The following is a 17,140-nucleotide window of genomic DNA, read 5'->3' on the forward strand; positions in this document are numbered from 1 at the left end:
TCCTGGTGTGGGTACGCCGTGCTGACTTGTCGCCTTTTTCCTCCACTGATGTCACGCGGGCAAATTTGAGAGCGCCTCACGCGCCTGGTGGGAAAAGAGGGCGTGGCTGGCGGCTGCCTCTCTCTGACACCATGTAAGGAATGAAATTGCGGTCAACCCGGTCGACTTTGCTAGGAAAGCTGGTGGGGGTATGGGTGAGAAGAACCGCACGCTATAGCCGGAAAATACGGTAATGGCTGAAGCAGCCACCCTCGTCCGCAGAAAAGTGGGGGCTGGTCTGCCTCTAGTGCCTCGCCTGGGGGAGCAGAGCGATGCCGGCCTTTCGCCGGAGCTCCGCGGGAGTTGAGAATTGCTGGGAGGTGGCAGAGGCGCTTCAGAGGGCAGGTAGGAGGCGTCTATGGGCGGCCCCCATAGAGTGGGGTGGCCTGTGTTCCTGTCTTAGAGGCGAGTTGAAACAGGCGAAGCCGGGGTGGTGTTGTTGGGGTGCTGCTTCTCTGGGGCAGGAGCCGGGGTGGCCGACCCCATGCGTGCCCGCAACAAGCCCTTTAGGCGGCTCTGTGAGGCGTGCCCTAAATATTTCCCTTCCATAAGAGGCGCTTCGGTAGCTACGGATATTGGACTGTGGGGTGAGTCCCCGTCCCGTGGGGTTGCCTGGCCTGTGTTGGCTTGCTGGTCGCGCGTGCCGTGGGCGCGTTTGCGCGCTGGCTGCAGCCTGGTGCGATCTCCATGTGGCCGGCTCGCTTAGCAGATCGTTCGGCTTGGAACTGCTCTGACAGCCCAAGGTGAAGGGCTCCATGTCACGATCCGCGGTAAGTAAATCGAACGCAATGAACGTATTGCGTTTGCTTTGGTGTCTAAAAGGCCTGTAAAAAGGCTGGTGTTGGTTATCCGTCCCGGTTAATTTTTAGCAAGTGGTGTTGCGTGTAACACTTGCAGTTGCTGCAGAGTGAGAAGGATTCTTTTTATTTTTCTGTGTTTGTTAAAAATCATACCGTTTGGGATCATACCGATTCCTCAAATTAAAAAAAAATTTAAAAAAAATGCTGATGAGCCACAGTGGCAGGCTCAAGGATAGGACTCCTGCATGGAGCCAGGTAAATACCATATGCTACCACTACTTGTAGCAAGGAATTCTGTCCCTAATTACAGCCACACAGCTAATGTAAAATATTATGAAAATAATATACACTAAGGATCAGATAAAGCTGATACCATTTTTTTATGGATAGAGACTTTGATGTGTCATTTTAGAACAATTGTTATTTTTAATTAATTAAATGCTTTGGAAATTTAGCTTGAAAATGGCTTGAAAATTTCTGCAATTTACAGTTGAAAACGCCTATTCGTCTCACTTGGATTTAACAATGAACACCACTTGATAGCATACGATGCAGAAGCCGTAATTTGTGCACTTAGTTGTTTCGTTCACATAGGTTTGTTTACCCATATAGACTACATTTTCCATGATGCAATGCAAGTGTTCAGCTGGGAAGTGCGCAGTCGGGAGATGGCCCCATCAGGGAACGCAGCGAAAGAACGTCAAAGCTGTCAGGCTTAAGATCCAAGAAGTACAAATAACATCAAGTAGACTTGAAACTTAACGCCTACTTTTTTGTTTGCACCAAAAAAAAGAAAAGCAAAACGAGACTACAGCAATAGTTTATTTTCTAAATGGGGGATTGAAGAGCTTTGCGAAAACGGTGTTTTCCACTCAAAATGGGTGGGGAACTCAATGAACTGCATCAGACTCGTTGACTTTGATTTTTAAAGAAAGATCAGCAGAAAACCTGAAGATGTTTTAGAATGTGCAAATACTGGCTTTTTTATATGCTAGTAAGCTCTTAGACAGTAGTCTAATTCATAATTTCACAGATAGTGAATTTTTTTACATCTAGATATAGAACATTTTTGCTTTTTCTGCTATCAGTCACTCATACTAAAAATGGCTAATGTTTTTAACCAAGGAATTTAAACTGCAGACTACAGACAGGGACTAAACTGTGTTTTGCAAAGTTTATTTTCTGTATATACTACAAGATGTTTTTTCTTTGGGATCATGAGAGCTACCTTCTGGATAGGAAATTATGATAAACTGATGCTTGTGCTTCTGGGTGTAGACTGAACAAAACCAGTTACTTTTGAGGTGGCAGTTTCAAAAATTCACAGAGACCTTGCTGGGATATTAACTGGCATCTTTGTCAGTTTAGGCATATATTTTACAAGTGATCTACAGGATTTATATACTTCACTCCAACTAAATTTTGTAGGTATTTGGGAGCCTGAATGCTACAAGAGACGAGGATGTAGAACTTTCTTTTACTATTAATATGGTGTTGATAATGGTATTGATCTCAGTATTTCTGAGAGCAGAGAAATGTATAAAGTGAAAAATTAAGAACTTTATGGTTGCATGTGTATGAGAGCAGAGGAAAATTATATTTTTACCCCATCATTTACTCTTTGTTAACAGTTGTTCACATCTTGAAGCATTTTTTCTTCTGTGTTCTTTTAGTGCTATTTCTGTTTTAAACAAGTGCCTAGCAAGTCAGTAAAAATGCTCTTCTAAATTGGGTAAAGGCTGTTCTTTACCAGGTCTTAGACACCTACTGCAATAAAAATAATACACTAATGGCACTGGGAGGTTCTTCCTGTCATAGTAAGGAAGCTTTACAGTAGAAATTGAGAAAACTGAGAAATAAGAAGAGTGAGAGATATAGCAATGAAACACAGAACTTCGATAATAAGCAGAAGTAACCCATATGTCAGTTATCTCAGTTTAGTCATTCTTCTGTCTTTTCAGATTTGGGCAGAAATTATCAAATTCACTTAAGAAATACCAGAGAAAAGCATGTGGAAAAGCCCATAGATCCACCTTTTTCATTCATCTACTAGTCAGCAGGAATAGCTACTTGCCATTAAGTCTATGAATATTAATAGCTACACAGGATGCTGTTGAAGCTTTTTTCATTTCTGGGCTAGGGGAGTACGTGAAGAGGTAATGGCATCTTTGCTCTTGAAGGAAGGAGTAAATCATTAAGAATAATAATAATAAGAATCAAATCTTGGCCAGCTTGCAGTAAGAAAGAATGTGATTGTAACAGGAGTTAAGCTTGTTTACTAGTTGAAACAAAAACCTGCAGCATTGGGTTTGAATGCCCCTTCCCTTCTCCTCCCTTGAATGTGAAGTTTTGGGGTTGTTTTTTTCCCTCTGGGTCCAGGAATTAACCCTGTTATCCCTGTAGGGGCATGCCAAGTTATAAGCAGTTTTACTTAGATAAAATAATGAGCATCCCAGTGATTACTGGGGAATTCTCAAACAGGCTTTATTAAAATATGAGGGGGATGATCCTTAAAATTTTAAGAGTGCCAACTATCAATTTATTTGAAATTTGTTGTGTGGCTATTTCTGCAGGCACTTTTATTATTGTGTATGTGTAATTGAGGAACAGTACACACAGGTTTAGTGTGTGTGTGTGTTGTGTATCAATAATGTAAGAAATGTTGAACACCTGCCTAATTGGCAGAGACAAAACTTAATGTAACTTAATAGAAAGTGTGATCAGTGGTGGAAAAGGTATGTGAAGAAAAGGAGAGAAAAGAAAGATTTAAAATGTATGTAAAGTGAAGGAGAAAAGAAAAAGATTTAATGTTTGTACCAAGTGTGTAAGTAGCAGTGGTCATTGGATGTGTGTAAAAGATTTAAGCACCAAATGCAGGTGCCTCTGATTTGTTAACTTTCAAAAATTCCAATCATCTTTTTAGAACATTGTTGAAATGCAACAGTCTAGTATCCAGCTGCAATAAATTTGCTAGCTCTTCCTCTGGTAATTTAATTGCTTTGATTATGTATTTTCTAGCTTGAACCATCCAAGCACTGATATGAGAACTATAAAATTAACACTTGGTTTATTTTTCAAGAAATTCATGGAAGATTGTTCATTATTCAACAGTTGGTGTGTGTGAGGAGGTGGACTGTTTGGTAGACCCTAACCTGGGGAAAAACCTCTGAATATTTTTGAGACAGTTATTTTAAAATAGATGTGTGATCTTACAAGAAAAGGGTTTGTTTTTTTCACAGCAAATTGATTTAGCAGCACTCTGCATTCCAATGTCCCTTATCAGATCAGCAACTGCTGGGCTCTGGCACAGACAACAGTGACTGGGCCAGAGACAATACCCTTTGCAATAAAAGATTGTAAAGGAATAGAAAGTCCAATTAATAACTTTTTAAGACATGGAACTATTAGCAGAATGCGAATCTTAATATAATACTCCATACTACTAGTGAAAAAGCTTGATGGAACTTACTGAGTAGTACAGGACCTGAGAGAAATGATTAAGACTGACAGGGATTTGCATCCTGCAGTGGCTGTTACTAAATTAAAGTGGTATGTTACTAAATTAAAAATAACCAGATATGTTTTACAATCTTAGATTTAAAAGATGCATTTTTCTGTCTGCCATAAGCCAAAGGAAGTCAAAAGATATTTGCATTTGAAGGGTAGAGTCCTACCTCTGGTAGGAAAACCCAGCTTACTTGGACAGTGTTACCCCAAGGTTTTAAGAATAGCCCAACAAATTTTGGAAATTAATTAGCACGAGAAATTGAAACATGGGATTCCCCCTCCAGAGATGGAATCCTTCTACAGTATATGGATGATTTGTTAATAGCAACTGAGGCAAGACCAGAGTGCATTCAGTGGACTGTAAGTTTGTTTAATTTTCTTGGATTAAAGGGATATTGAGTCTCTCAACAGAAAAGCCCAAAGAACTTTTTTGGTGCAAGAACAAGTGAAAAACTTGGGATATGGACTGTCCAGGGAACAATGAGAACTGGGAACTGAATGGAAGGAAGCCATCTGTCAGGCTCCACTCCCACAGATGGGAAAAAGAACTCAGAACCTTCTTGGGAATGACAGGTTGGTGCCGCTTATGGATTTACAATTATGGAGTGATGGTAAAGCTGTTATATGAACTTTTAAAACCAACCCTCCCTGACTGGCATGGTCTAAGGAGGCTAAAAATGCATTTGAGATGCTTAAAAAGACACTTTGGACCAGAAAATGCCTCATCTAGGTTTTGGAAATACCAAGCCATCCTGGTTGAGTCAGATGATATTGAAATTGAAGTAACTAACATTGTGAACCCAGCTTTTTTTCTTAGTGGCATGACAACCGAACCGCCAACACATGACTGTCTTGAAACACAGAAGCTGTGTATTCCAGCAGGCCAGGTCTGAAGTAAGAACCCCTGGAGGATACACAAGATTCCTGGTTTTCAAATGGAAGTAGCTTTGTCTGACAAGGTACCCATAAAGCTGATTTGGCGGTAACTAATAGGGACAAGGCAATTGAATCCCAAGCCTGCTGAAATCATTGCTTTGACCAGAGACTTAGAACTAGCAAAAGGAAAAAAGATAAATATACGGACAGATTCTAAATATGCCTTTGGAGTTGTTCATGCTCGTGGAGTGATTTGGAAAGGAGAAACGGTTATTGACAGCACAAAGAAAATAGATCAAACATGCTGAAGAAATACTTTGCCTATTGGAGGCAGTACAATTACTAACTAAAGACACCATCATGCACTGTCGAGGGCACCTGAGAGGTAACACTGAGCAGGAAACATGTAATAGATTGGCTGATTATGAGGCTAAATGGGTGGCAGAAAGAATGCAAAAAGGGCAAATTTTAGCTCTAATCCTAGATAATAGAGATGGAATATCTAATATCTTCCTTATTTTCTAAGTTTTCAAGTCTGATTGGGACATAATACAAGAACTCGGAGGTCAGGTCCCTTCCCAGAAGTGGGCACAATTAAAAGACAGCAGAACTATTGTACCTGCCAGCTTGGTTTGGGAACTTGTCTAGAGGGAACATAATAAAACCCATTAGGGACCAGACCCCTTATATCAATTCTCACATCAGAAATGGATAGGGAGGAATTTATATACCACTGTTCAGCAAGTGACTCAACAGTGTTAAAAAAAACAAAAAACCCAAAACAGGAAATCGGATACGATTAGGAATAATTAGGCATTAGCCCCTTATATCAATTGCAGTATACAGGAGGAGATCTTACACAATTAGGTGAGAATTATCTATAGTGATGTTTAATTGGCTTTCAAAAACAGCTGAACTTGTTAAAAAAAAAGAAAAAAGATACCAAAACTAAACCAGCCTGTATTAGCTGCACGGGCTAGAGGTTTAGATCAACCTGTACATCGTTTTAAACCTGGGGATTGGGTTTATGTTAAGAATTTTATAGGTGATGCACTTGAGGAGAAGTGGGTATCACCTTCATCGCGATCAAGATTAACGAACAACTCACCTGGATCTACTGTTCCAGAGTGAAGGAGGCACCATGAAAACATTAGACTTATGAAAATCTAGGGCCTTTAAAACTGAGACTACAACGACAGTAGGATGAAGAATCCACAAGTATTGACTCTAATAGATGGTATTGTTAATATCGTAATTGCTTGGGACCAAAATATGTATCTGTGATTGGTACAAGAAGTGAGTAATAGTCTTAACTGCTCAGATTGCGGGGTATGTACAGCTCTTCCCAGAGGAAATATGCAGTCTCCTTTATCTGGGATTCCAATAAGTTATAGTAAGCGGGGTTGGCCATTTAATGGCACGGGCCACGGATGTCAGTAAAAGAGAAAACTATGCCAAAGGTCCTCAATTTAAATTGCAAAGCCTGGGAAATGCCACCTTTATAAGGTGAAACGATTTTGATGACTTAGAAGAAGGAAATTTTACAAGACCTAGGGGAAATGATTCCAGTGGTTGTTTATCCAAAGAATTATGGTGGTTGTGTGATGATGGGTATGCTAGGAAAGGGTTACCAACACATTGGTATGGCACATATACTGTTGGTTATCTGGTACCCCAAGATCAAATTTATAACCACTCTCATACCCCTCTGGGACTACTACACACCCCCAGAAAAGAATTGGCCGCAGCATAAAGCATAGAAAGGCCCACACGATATCATAGTTTTGTTAGGTGGTTCTTCCCTCAGTTGAGAGTAAGTGAACTGGAAAAGGCAATCATTAATATCTCAGCCACTATAGGACAAATTGAAAACTTAACAATAGATGCCATACGTAACTTAGGTAACTTGCAAACGGATGTATCTTCCCTTAGTAAAGTAGTATTATGAAATCAAATGGCACTAGATCTCTTACCTGCCAAAGAAGGTGACGTTTGTGTAGTAATAAATGCTAGTTGTTACTCTTATATTAACAAGGAAAAACAAATAGAAACAGATTTAGATGAAACTTGGAAATGAACTGATATAACTGGATGACACCTCACGTGGATTTCAGAAAATCTGGGAAAAGCTTACATCCTGGCTGCCAAATCTGAAGTGGCTCAAATATTAATTGCCATAGCCTGTATAATGTTTTGGTGTTTCTTATGGTGTTGTCAAAATTCAGCAAAAAGTTATAGTGATTGGAAGTGAAACAAAGACACCAAATAGAAACAGGAAAGTATTTTGCTTAGCCCATCGAAAAGGATGGTGTCTTCTAAAATTGCAAAAGAATTTGCAATGGAATTGAAAAGGGGGGGAATTGAAGGAAGGAATAAAACATTAAAAACAATAAGAATCAAATCTTGGCCAGCTTGCAGGAAGAAAGAATGTGATTGTGACAGGAGTTCAGCTTGTTTACTAGTTGAAACAAGGACAGCCCCCCAGCAGAAACAAAGGACAGACCTGAGCTCACCAAGAGGACACAATGAGGAAGGAGATAAGATAAAGAGCATCAGAGGATTCTGAAGACACAAAGGAACTGTGATGTACATTCAAGAGTGGGTGATAAGATATGATAATGAGTTCTATGTATGTTTAGTAACCTGTGTTTCTCAGAATCTATATGAATACTTTTATGTTTAACCAGTATAAAAGTACTGTAACCATCCACAATGGACACACATTAGATGAAATGATTCCCTGTGTGTCCGATGTCCTATTATCTATTAAAGCAATACCTGCTTAGTAATCAAATTGGCAATGATTGAGTTTGGCCTTTTTCAGGGCATCACTCCTGAAATTCTGCCCTAAGCACCAGATGTGCTTTTTCCTACCTCTGCATGGGTGTAGCTCTGTGGTGGCTTGCAAATTATAGCCTGACTCTGAGGTTCCTTTGTCCTGCTAGTATTGCCCCTTGAGTTCCTTTAACTTTCTGAAAGCAAGTGAGAAGTGTTAATTCCAGGGAAGAAATTAAAACATGTTAAAACCATACCTGAACTGTATTTAAATTTATAGCTAGTTTGTTTGGTTTTCTTTCAGTGGAGCATTTATTTTCTCTTTTTCTGCCTCACTGTTTTGGAATCTCTGTATTCCAGAGCTACATAGAGAGGAAGGAATGGCTGCAAAACAGCAACCTTGAATTGGTTAACTTCCTGCGTGTAATCAAAAGCTGTTCTAGGAGCTACTTGGAAAATATTCTTGGTCACCACTTGGTGAAATTAATTCTTAATGTTTCAAAGCATGAGGCCACTTGAAGTAATTTTCGCTCGTTCCAGTAACATGTATAGGGCTTGAGCATTCTACAAGTTATGGTAATTCAACATAAATAACACATAAAGCTGCACAGCTGTGTTTGTATGAAACAAACAATGGTCTAAATGTAGAAAAATGGATTGCAGACAACCTAATGCTGGCCAACACAAGTCACCCTGGTGGTTAAAATTTATCTGTAAAGATGAGAACAAGAACAACTATTAAAAGGAGATGAAGCATTTTAGCTGAATGAGGGTCCAGATTCACGCATGGCATAAAATGTTTCTAAACCCCGGGAGGGTAGTGGGTCAGAGATGAAGAGGAAGAAACTTGGGAAGGGAGGCTAGAGGGCTCTTGGATCTAGAGCTTTAGGAAAAAAACACAAGAAAAATTACTCTAGGTGATGACACTAAACACAAAATAAAACCAAATACAAAATGACTGATGGGCCTACTGAAACAGCAGAATTTAAAATCATAGAATCATTAGGTTGGAAAGGACGCACTGGATCATTGAGTCTAACCATTCCCATCAATCACTTAAACATGCCCCACAGCACCTCATACACCTGTCTTTTAAACACCTCCAGGGGAGGTGACTCAACCACCTCCCTGGGCAGCCCGTTCCAGTGCCAAATGACCCTTTCTGTGAAAAATTTTTTTCTGATGTCAAGCCTGAACCTCCCGTGGCAGAGCTTGAGGTCATACCCTCTTGTACTATCCTCTGTCACTTGAGAGAAGAGGACAGCTCCCTCCTCTCTACAACCTCCTTTCAGGTAGTTGTAGAGAGGAACAAAAATCAGAAGGGCTAAAGCCCAATTAGAACTTAGATTGGCCCATTGTATGAAAGATAATAAAAAAATCATTCTACAAAAATATCAACAACAAAAGGAGGGCCAAGGATAATCTCAATCCTTTACTGGATACAGGGGGAACAAGAGTGACAAAGGATGAGGATAAGGCTGAGGTGCTTAATGCCTTCTTTGCCTCAGTCTTTAATAGGAAGATGAGATGTTCCCTGGATACTCAACCTCATGAGCCAGTAGAAAGAGAGGAAGAGCAGAATAAAGTTCCCTTGATCTAAGAGGAAATGGTTAGAGACCTGCTTGGCCATTAGACATTCACAAGTCTATGGGGCCAGATGGGATCCACCCAAGGGTATTGAGGGAGCTGGTGGAGGTGCTCAATAAACCCCTTCCCATCATCTACAGCAGTCCTGGCTGACTGGGGAAGTTCCACTTGAGTGGAGGCTGATAGATGTTAGGGCCAGAAGGGCCGGAGAGAATCATAGAATCACCAAGTTGGAAGAGACCCACTGGATCATTGAGTCCAACCATTCCCACCAATTTCTAAACCATGCCCCTTAGCACCTCATCCACCCGTGCCTTAAACACCTCCAGGGAAGGTGACTCAACCACCTCCCTGGGCAGCCTGTTCCAGTACCTAATGACCCTTTCAGTGAAGAATTTTTTCCTTATGTCCAGCCTGAACCTCCCCTGGCGGAGCTTGAGGCCATTCCCTCTTGTCCTGTCACTTGGGAGAAGAGGCCAGCTCCCTCCTCTCCACAACCTCCTTTTAGGTAGTTGTAGAGAGCAATGAGGTCTCACCGCAGCCTCCCAGCTAAACAACCCCAGCTCTCTCAGCCGCTCCTCGTAAGACTTGTTCTCCAGCCCCTTCACCAGCTTTGTTGCTCTTCTCTGGACTCGCTTCAGAGCCTCAACATCCTTCTTGTGGTGAGGGACCCAGAAGTGAACACAGGATTCAAGGAGCGGTCTCACCAGTGCCGAGTACAGAGGGAGAATAACCTCCCTGGACCTGCTGGTCACGCCATTTCTGATACAAGCCAAGATGCCATTGGCCTTCTTGGCCACCTGGGCACACTGCTGGCTCATGTTCAGGTGGCTGTCAACCAACACCCCCAGGTCTTTCTCCTCCAGGCAGCTTTCTAGACAGACTTCTCCTAGTCTGTAGCTGCATAGGGTTGTTGTGCCCCAAGTGCAGGACCCGGCATTTGGCCTTGTTAATCCTCATGCCACTGGTCTCTGCCCAGCAGTCCAGCCTGTTCAGATCCCTTTGCAGAGCCTCCCTACCCTCCAGCAGATCAACACTTCCACCCAGCTTAGTGTCATCTGCAAACTCGCTAAGGGTGCACTCAATGCCTTCATCCAGGTCATTGATAAAGACATTGAACAGGGCTGGACCCAGCACTGAGCCCTGGGGAACCCCACTTGTCACCGGCCTCCAGCTGGAGTAAACACCATTTACCACCACTCTCTGGGCCCGGCCATCCAACCAGTTTTCCACCCAGGAGAGTGTGCGCCTGTCCAGGCCAGAGGCTGACAGTTTTCGAAGCAGAATGCTATGAGAAACTGTGTCAAAGGCTTTACTGAAGTCCAAGAAGACCACATCCACAGCCTTTCCCTCATCCAAGAGTCTAGTCACTTGGTCATAGAAGGAGATCAGATTAGTTTGGCAAGACCTGCCTTTTGTGAATCCATGTTGACTGGGCCTGATTACCCAGTTCTCTTGCATGTGCTTCATGATAGCACTCAAGATCACCTGCTCCATGACTTTCCCTGGTACTGAGGTCAGACTGATGGGCCTGTAGTTCCCCGGATCTGCCTTGTGCCCCTTCTTATAGATGGGCACAACATCAGCCAGCCTCCAGTCCAGTGGTACCTCCCTAGTAATCCAGGACTGCTGGAAGATGATGGAAAGGGGTTTGGCAAACACATCCGCCAGTTCCCTCAAAACTCTTGGGTGGACTCCATCCGGCCCCATAGACTTGTAGACGTCTAGCCGGGCAAGCAAGTCTCTAACCACCTCCTCTTGGATCGTGGGAACCTCGTTCTGCTCCTCCAACCCCTGGGGTTGCGCGCAGAGGGAACAACTTTCCTTACTATTAAAGACTGAAGCAAAGTAGGCATTAAGTACCTCAGCCTTGTCATTATCCCCTTTCACTGTTGTTCCCTCTGCATCTAGTAGGGACTGGAGTTTCTCCCTAGTCCTCCTTTTACTGTTGATATATTTGTAGAAAGATTTTTTATTTTCTTTCACAGACTTGGCCAATATGATTTCTCGTTGGGCCTTAGCCCTCCTCATTTTTTCCCTGCACGTTCTCGCTTCCTCCCTATAGTCCACCCAGGGTGCCTGCCCCTTCCTCCAAAGCTCATAGACCTTCCTCTTCTTATCGATGTCTCTCAGGACCTCCCTACTCAACCATGTTGGTTTCTTACCCCGCCCGTTACTTTTCCGGAACATGGGGACGGCTTTCTCCTGAGCTGCTAGGATTTCCTTTTTGAAGAGTGCCCAGCCCTCATGGACTCCCTTGCCCTTAAGGGGCTCCTCCCATGGGACTTCGCCAACCAGCCTTCTGAACAGTTCAAAGTCTGCCCTCTGAAAGTTGAGCACAACTGTTCTGCTAACCTCCTTCTTCATCTCACCCTGCACTGAGAACTCTATCATCTCATGATCGCTTTGCCCCAGTCGTCCTCTAACCCTCACATCCTCCACAAGGCCTTCTCTGTTCACAAACAGTAGGTCCAGGAGGGTGCCGTCCCTTGTCGGTTCACTCACCAGCTGTGTGAGAAAGTTGTCTTCCACGCACTCCAGGAACCTCCTAGACTGCTTCCTTCCTGCTGTATTGTACTCCCAGCCAATATCCAGGAAATTGAAGTCTCCCACGAGAACTAGAGGTAACGATCTTGAGACTACTCTCAGTTGTTTGTAGAAGAGCTCATCAGCTGCTTCTTCTTGGCTGGGTGGTCTATAACAGACTCCCATCACAATATCTGCCTGCCCGTGGACTCCTCTGATTTTTACCCACAGGCACTCAGTCCCTTCCTGACCGTAATCCAGCTCAAGGGTATCAAAGCCCTCTCTAACATAGAGGGCTACCCCGCCTCCTCTTCTGCCCTTCCTGAAGAGTTTATACCCCACCATGGGCACACTCCAGTTATACGAGTCATCCCACCACATCTCCGCAATGGCAACGACATCATAGTCTCCTTGCCCTACCACAGCTTCCAATTCCTCCTTCTTATTGCCCATGCTGTGTGCATTGGTGTAAATGCACTTCAGCTGGGCTGGCGAACCTACAGCCCTCGTAATAGGGTTTCTTCCCAATTGAGTGGTCCTTGGGTTAACTAAGGCCACCATGCCAGTTTCCTGCTTACCATCCCCAGGTGCACTCGCCCCCTCATGCTTAGTGGTGATATATTGGCGGTCCTCACCAGCACACCACCCCTTTGACACTGAAGTCCCACCTCCAGGCTCACTCCCATCTGGCCTGGCCTCCATCCCCTCCTCCTCACATCTAGCTTAAAGCTCGATTTATGAGCTTAACTAGATTTTTAGAGAGGGCTTTAGTCCCCCTAGGAGACAGGCGTGTCCCATCCCTGGTAAGAAAGCCTGGGGATGCATGGGCCTCCCCATGATCAAAGAACCCAAAGCCCCTCTTTTCACACCAGTCCCTGAGCCAGTCATTAATCAGTTTCTTTTTATGTTTTTATGACTGTCTCAGGATGGCAAAGCTTTGGAAATGTTTCCAGGCTGTGGGTGCAGTCCTCTTCATCCTTAGGGATGGGGTGCACCTGCAGCACCTCATATTTGTTCCCCAGGGGCATCTGGGGGTTAGTTGTCTGGGTTGGGGGAGCGGGTTTCCTTCTCTGGACAGGAACCTGGTGCCATTCCCCATCTCTCTCTCTCCCAGCCTTGCAGCTTACCGGTGGGTGGTACACAGCCTCACTAGCTCTGGCAGCCTGTGAGAGGGCCCTGCTGCACTGATCTATCTCCCTCTCACGTTCCCTGATGGTCCTCAGCCCTTCCACTTCTTTCCTCAGCTCTTCCACCATATGAAGGAGTTTCCCCACCCGAGCACAGCTGCCACAGGTGGAGCCAGTGCCAAAGGCATGAGCCGCTGTGGGAGGGGGGCACTGTCTGCAGCCCAGGGTCTGGGTAGCTGCATGTGCCAACTGGGGCTCCATCTGGGTGGCAGCTTCCATCATGCTTGGTGCAGCCTTAACCTTTTGACGGGTAGCCACTATTGTCCTCAGTCCCTTCTGGCCGTGCTCCAACCCCTCTCTACACCCCGCCCACTCCTCTTCGGCTGTGCTCTCTAAGGGCCGTTTAAAACCCCCGCGGTAGCTTCCGGGACCGCCCCCTCCCGTCAGGCACCGCGCGGGACCGGCCGCTGCCCAGGAGCCTAGCGCCAACCCCTCGATCGAGTTTTTTAGGCTTTTCCCCACTCAGGGAAGCGCCCCACCGCCTTTAACGGCCATCCCCACCACAGAACTCACCGTCCTGTCCATTGGCCTGGACAGGAAAACCCTCTACTGGGTAAAAAACTGGCTGGGTGGCCAGGCCCAGAGAGTGGTGATAAATGGCGGTAAATCTAGTTGGCGGCCAGTCACAATTGGGTTCCCCAGGGCTCAGTGCTGAGACCAGTCCTGTTCAATATCTTTATCAATGACCCGGATGAGGGGATAGAGTGCACTCTTAGCAAGTTTGCGGATGACACTGAATAGGGAGGAAGTGTCGATCTGCTGGAGGGTAGGGAGGCTCTGCAGAGGGATCTGAACAGGCCAGATCAATGGGCTGAGTCTGACGGGATGAGGTTTAACGAGGCCAAGTGCAGAGTCCTGCACTTGGGGCACAACTACCTCGTGCAGTGCTCCAGGCTTGGGGGAGGGTGGCTGAAAAGCTACCTTGGGGTGTTGGTCAACAGCTGACTGAACATGAGCCAGCAGTGTGTCCAGGTGGCCAAGAAAGCCAATAGCATCTTGGCTTGTATCAGAAACGGTGTTGCCAGCAGGACCAGGGAGGTTATTCTCCCCCTGTACTCTTCACTGGTGAGAACGCACCTTGAATCCTGTGTTCAGTTTTGGGCCCCTCACTATAAGAAAGACGTTGAGGTCCTGGAGCGTGTCCAGAGAAGAGCGGCGAAGCTGGTGAAGGGGCTGGAGAACAAGTCTTATGAGGAGTGGCTGAGGGAACTGTGGTTGTTTAGCCTAGCGAAGAGGAGGCTGAGGGGAGAGCTTATTGCTCTCTTCAACTACCTAAAAAGAGGTCTTGGACAGGTGGGTGTTGGTCTCTTCTCTCAAGTGATAGGTGATAGGACAAGAGGGAATGGCCTCAAGCTGTGCCAGGGGAAGTTTAGATTAGACATTAGGAAAAAATTCTTCACCAAAAGGGGTCGTCAAGCACTGGAACAGGCTGCCCTGGGAGGTGATTGAGTCACCATCCCTGGAGGTGTTTAAAAGGTGGGTAGATGAGGTGCTTGGGGACGTGATTTAGTAGTGGACAGGTACGGTTGGAGTTGATGATCTCAAAAGTCTTTTCCAGCCTTATGATTCTATGACCTAAATCCTTTTTTGTGGCTTGATACTTGATGTATTAAGTCATTCTGAGATGGACTGAAGGGGAGGGTGTTATGTATGCCAGAGTTCCAGAGCTGCTTGAATCAATGCTGCCCCGTATTTCCTCAAGGAATGACCACATTCAGTTTACATTTATCGAGAACAGACCCTAGGAATGAATTATTTCTTCCTTACAAGAAGCTTTGTGTTGGGATACCTGTTGGGACAGTTTGACTTGCTACTAAGTTATTGTGGATAAAAACATCACTGTTACAAGTAAAACGGTAATGTGAAAGTGACTTCTTAAAATTAAACATGTTAATTAGAAGATTCAGAATTTCAATCTTGAAACAGAGAAACAAGGGTATCCCACCTTTCTTTGGAGTTATTTACTTACCATTTGCAAAAGGTCAAAATCAGGAAATCCTGTCTCTGAGAGGAAACTAGGTTTAACATCCCTTCTGAGTTGAAGAATTCTTGAACATTCAAAGTAAAAACAATGTTACTACTCTCACAAGCTTTTTTTTATTATTTTTAAGGATTTGTTTTCTAATATCAAAATAAAAGCAAATTTGATGAAAACTTCAAGTTTTGAAGTAACTTTCTTCTAAGTAACTTTCTTCTCTTTGCTGCAAGTGCATATATTTAATTGTAGTAAAGTAGCTGTGTAATACTTTAAAAAAAAAAAAATTACTCAAAGCTTTATCCTCTTCTGGTCAGAAGTCCTCTACCAAAAATGTGATAGGCCAGTTTAGAAGTTAATCAGTTGCAAAATGTCGCCAATTGATCTACCATCATGTATAGGAATATCTCAGCACATAGAATGTACAAAAGTGAAGTAGACTGCTGGTCTAAATGGAAACATCATTGAACTGCCTTCTTGTGGATAAGCATCCTACACTAACAAATCTCCTTTTTTTATCTTCTCTGGTTTCCTTCCTTTAACTGCATTTTACTTCAGACATCCTTGCATTAGACCAAATAGCTACTTTGCTGTAGCAGGCAACATAATAATTTTTGGGCAGAAACTCTGCGTGAAGACGAACATGCAAACCTCAGTCCACTCATGTAAGGCATTGCTTACCCAGAGTTTCACCTATGGCAAAGAAAGAGAAACAACATACGCTACAAATTCTCAGAAGTGCATTTTCCAGGATGTTAAGTGCTGGTAGAACAACTTTAAAGCAAAATTAAAAAAAAATACCAAAACCAAAAGCCACAAACCAATCCCCCAAAAGAGCTCTTCCTCCCATTTCAAGAATTTGGAGTCCAGATTAATTTGTGAGATTCATTTGTGATGGTGAGGGAGCTGTATTTATAAGGGATCAGCTTTAAATATACCAAAAACTGAAGCTTCTGCCTATGCACTAAAGGTGTGGTGTCTATCTGTAAGATGCCTTGTTGTTCTGGTGCATCCTTGTCTCCACCAGTGGAGCCAAGACAGCAATGTAAGGAAGAAAGTATAGCTGTCCTGGGTTTTGAGCCCTGCAGGTGGCAACAAAGAACCACACAGTTGCTAGCCCCATTGGGCAACAAAGAACCACTTAGCCACTCGCTCACTCTTCCCCTTTTTTAAGTCCCATTGGTTAGAAGAATAAGAAGAAATAAAGGCAAAACTCATGGTTTGAGATAAGGACAGGGAAGGATCATTCACCAGTTATGGTCATGGGCAAAACAGACTCGGCTTGGGGAAAGAAAAAAATCCATCTGATTTATTAACAATCAAATAAGAACAAACTACTAAGAAACAAAACCAAATCCCCAAAAGGACATCTTTCCCCCACCCCTCCTTTCTTCCTGGGCTTAGCTTTACTCCTGAATTCTCTACCTCCTTCCCCCCCAGCAGAGCAGGTGGACAGGGAATGGGGATTCCAGTCAGTTCATCAGATTGTTTTTGCTTCTCCTTCCTTCTCAGGGGGATGACTCCTCACCTTCTTCCCCTGCTCCAATGTGGGGTACTGCCCACAGGGGGCAGTCCTCCATGAACTCTAACCGAGTACTTACTGTGGGCTGCAGTCTTCCACGACTTGCTCCAATGCAGATTTCCACAGGGTCACAACCTCCTTTGCATGCTTCCACCTGCTCCAGCATGGGGTCCTCCATGGCTGCAGGTGGATATCCATTGGGTCTCCTCATGGGCTGCAGCAGGACAGCCTATTCAACCAGTCTCCTCCATAGGCTGCAGGGGAATCTCTGCTTGGGCTTCTAAAGTATCTCCTACCCCTCCGTCTTCACTGACCTTGGTGTTCTCTGCAGTGCTATTTTCCTTGC

The 17,140-nt window shown here is 44.1% G+C and overlaps 1 long non-coding RNA gene across 1 annotated transcript in view; it reads left to right on the forward strand.

The window, feature by feature from the left end:
- The first annotated feature begins 782 nt into the window (after window positions 1-782).
- The window catches only part of LOC138733797 (uncharacterized), a 51,813-nt gene continuing 35,455 nt past the window's right edge, over window positions 783-17,140 (forward strand). Inside the window, exon 1 of the long non-coding RNA XR_011339464.1 lies at window positions 783-809. This is a non-coding gene — a long non-coding RNA (uncharacterized lncRNA). The remainder of the gene's footprint in view (window positions 810-17,140) is intronic.

This window comes from Phaenicophaeus curvirostris (assembly GCF_032191515.1).
Source record: "Phaenicophaeus curvirostris isolate KB17595 chromosome W unlocalized genomic scaffold, BPBGC_Pcur_1.0 scaffold_34, whole genome shotgun sequence".
NCBI classification, from domain to species: Eukaryota; Metazoa; Chordata; class Aves; order Cuculiformes; family Cuculidae; genus Phaenicophaeus; species Phaenicophaeus curvirostris.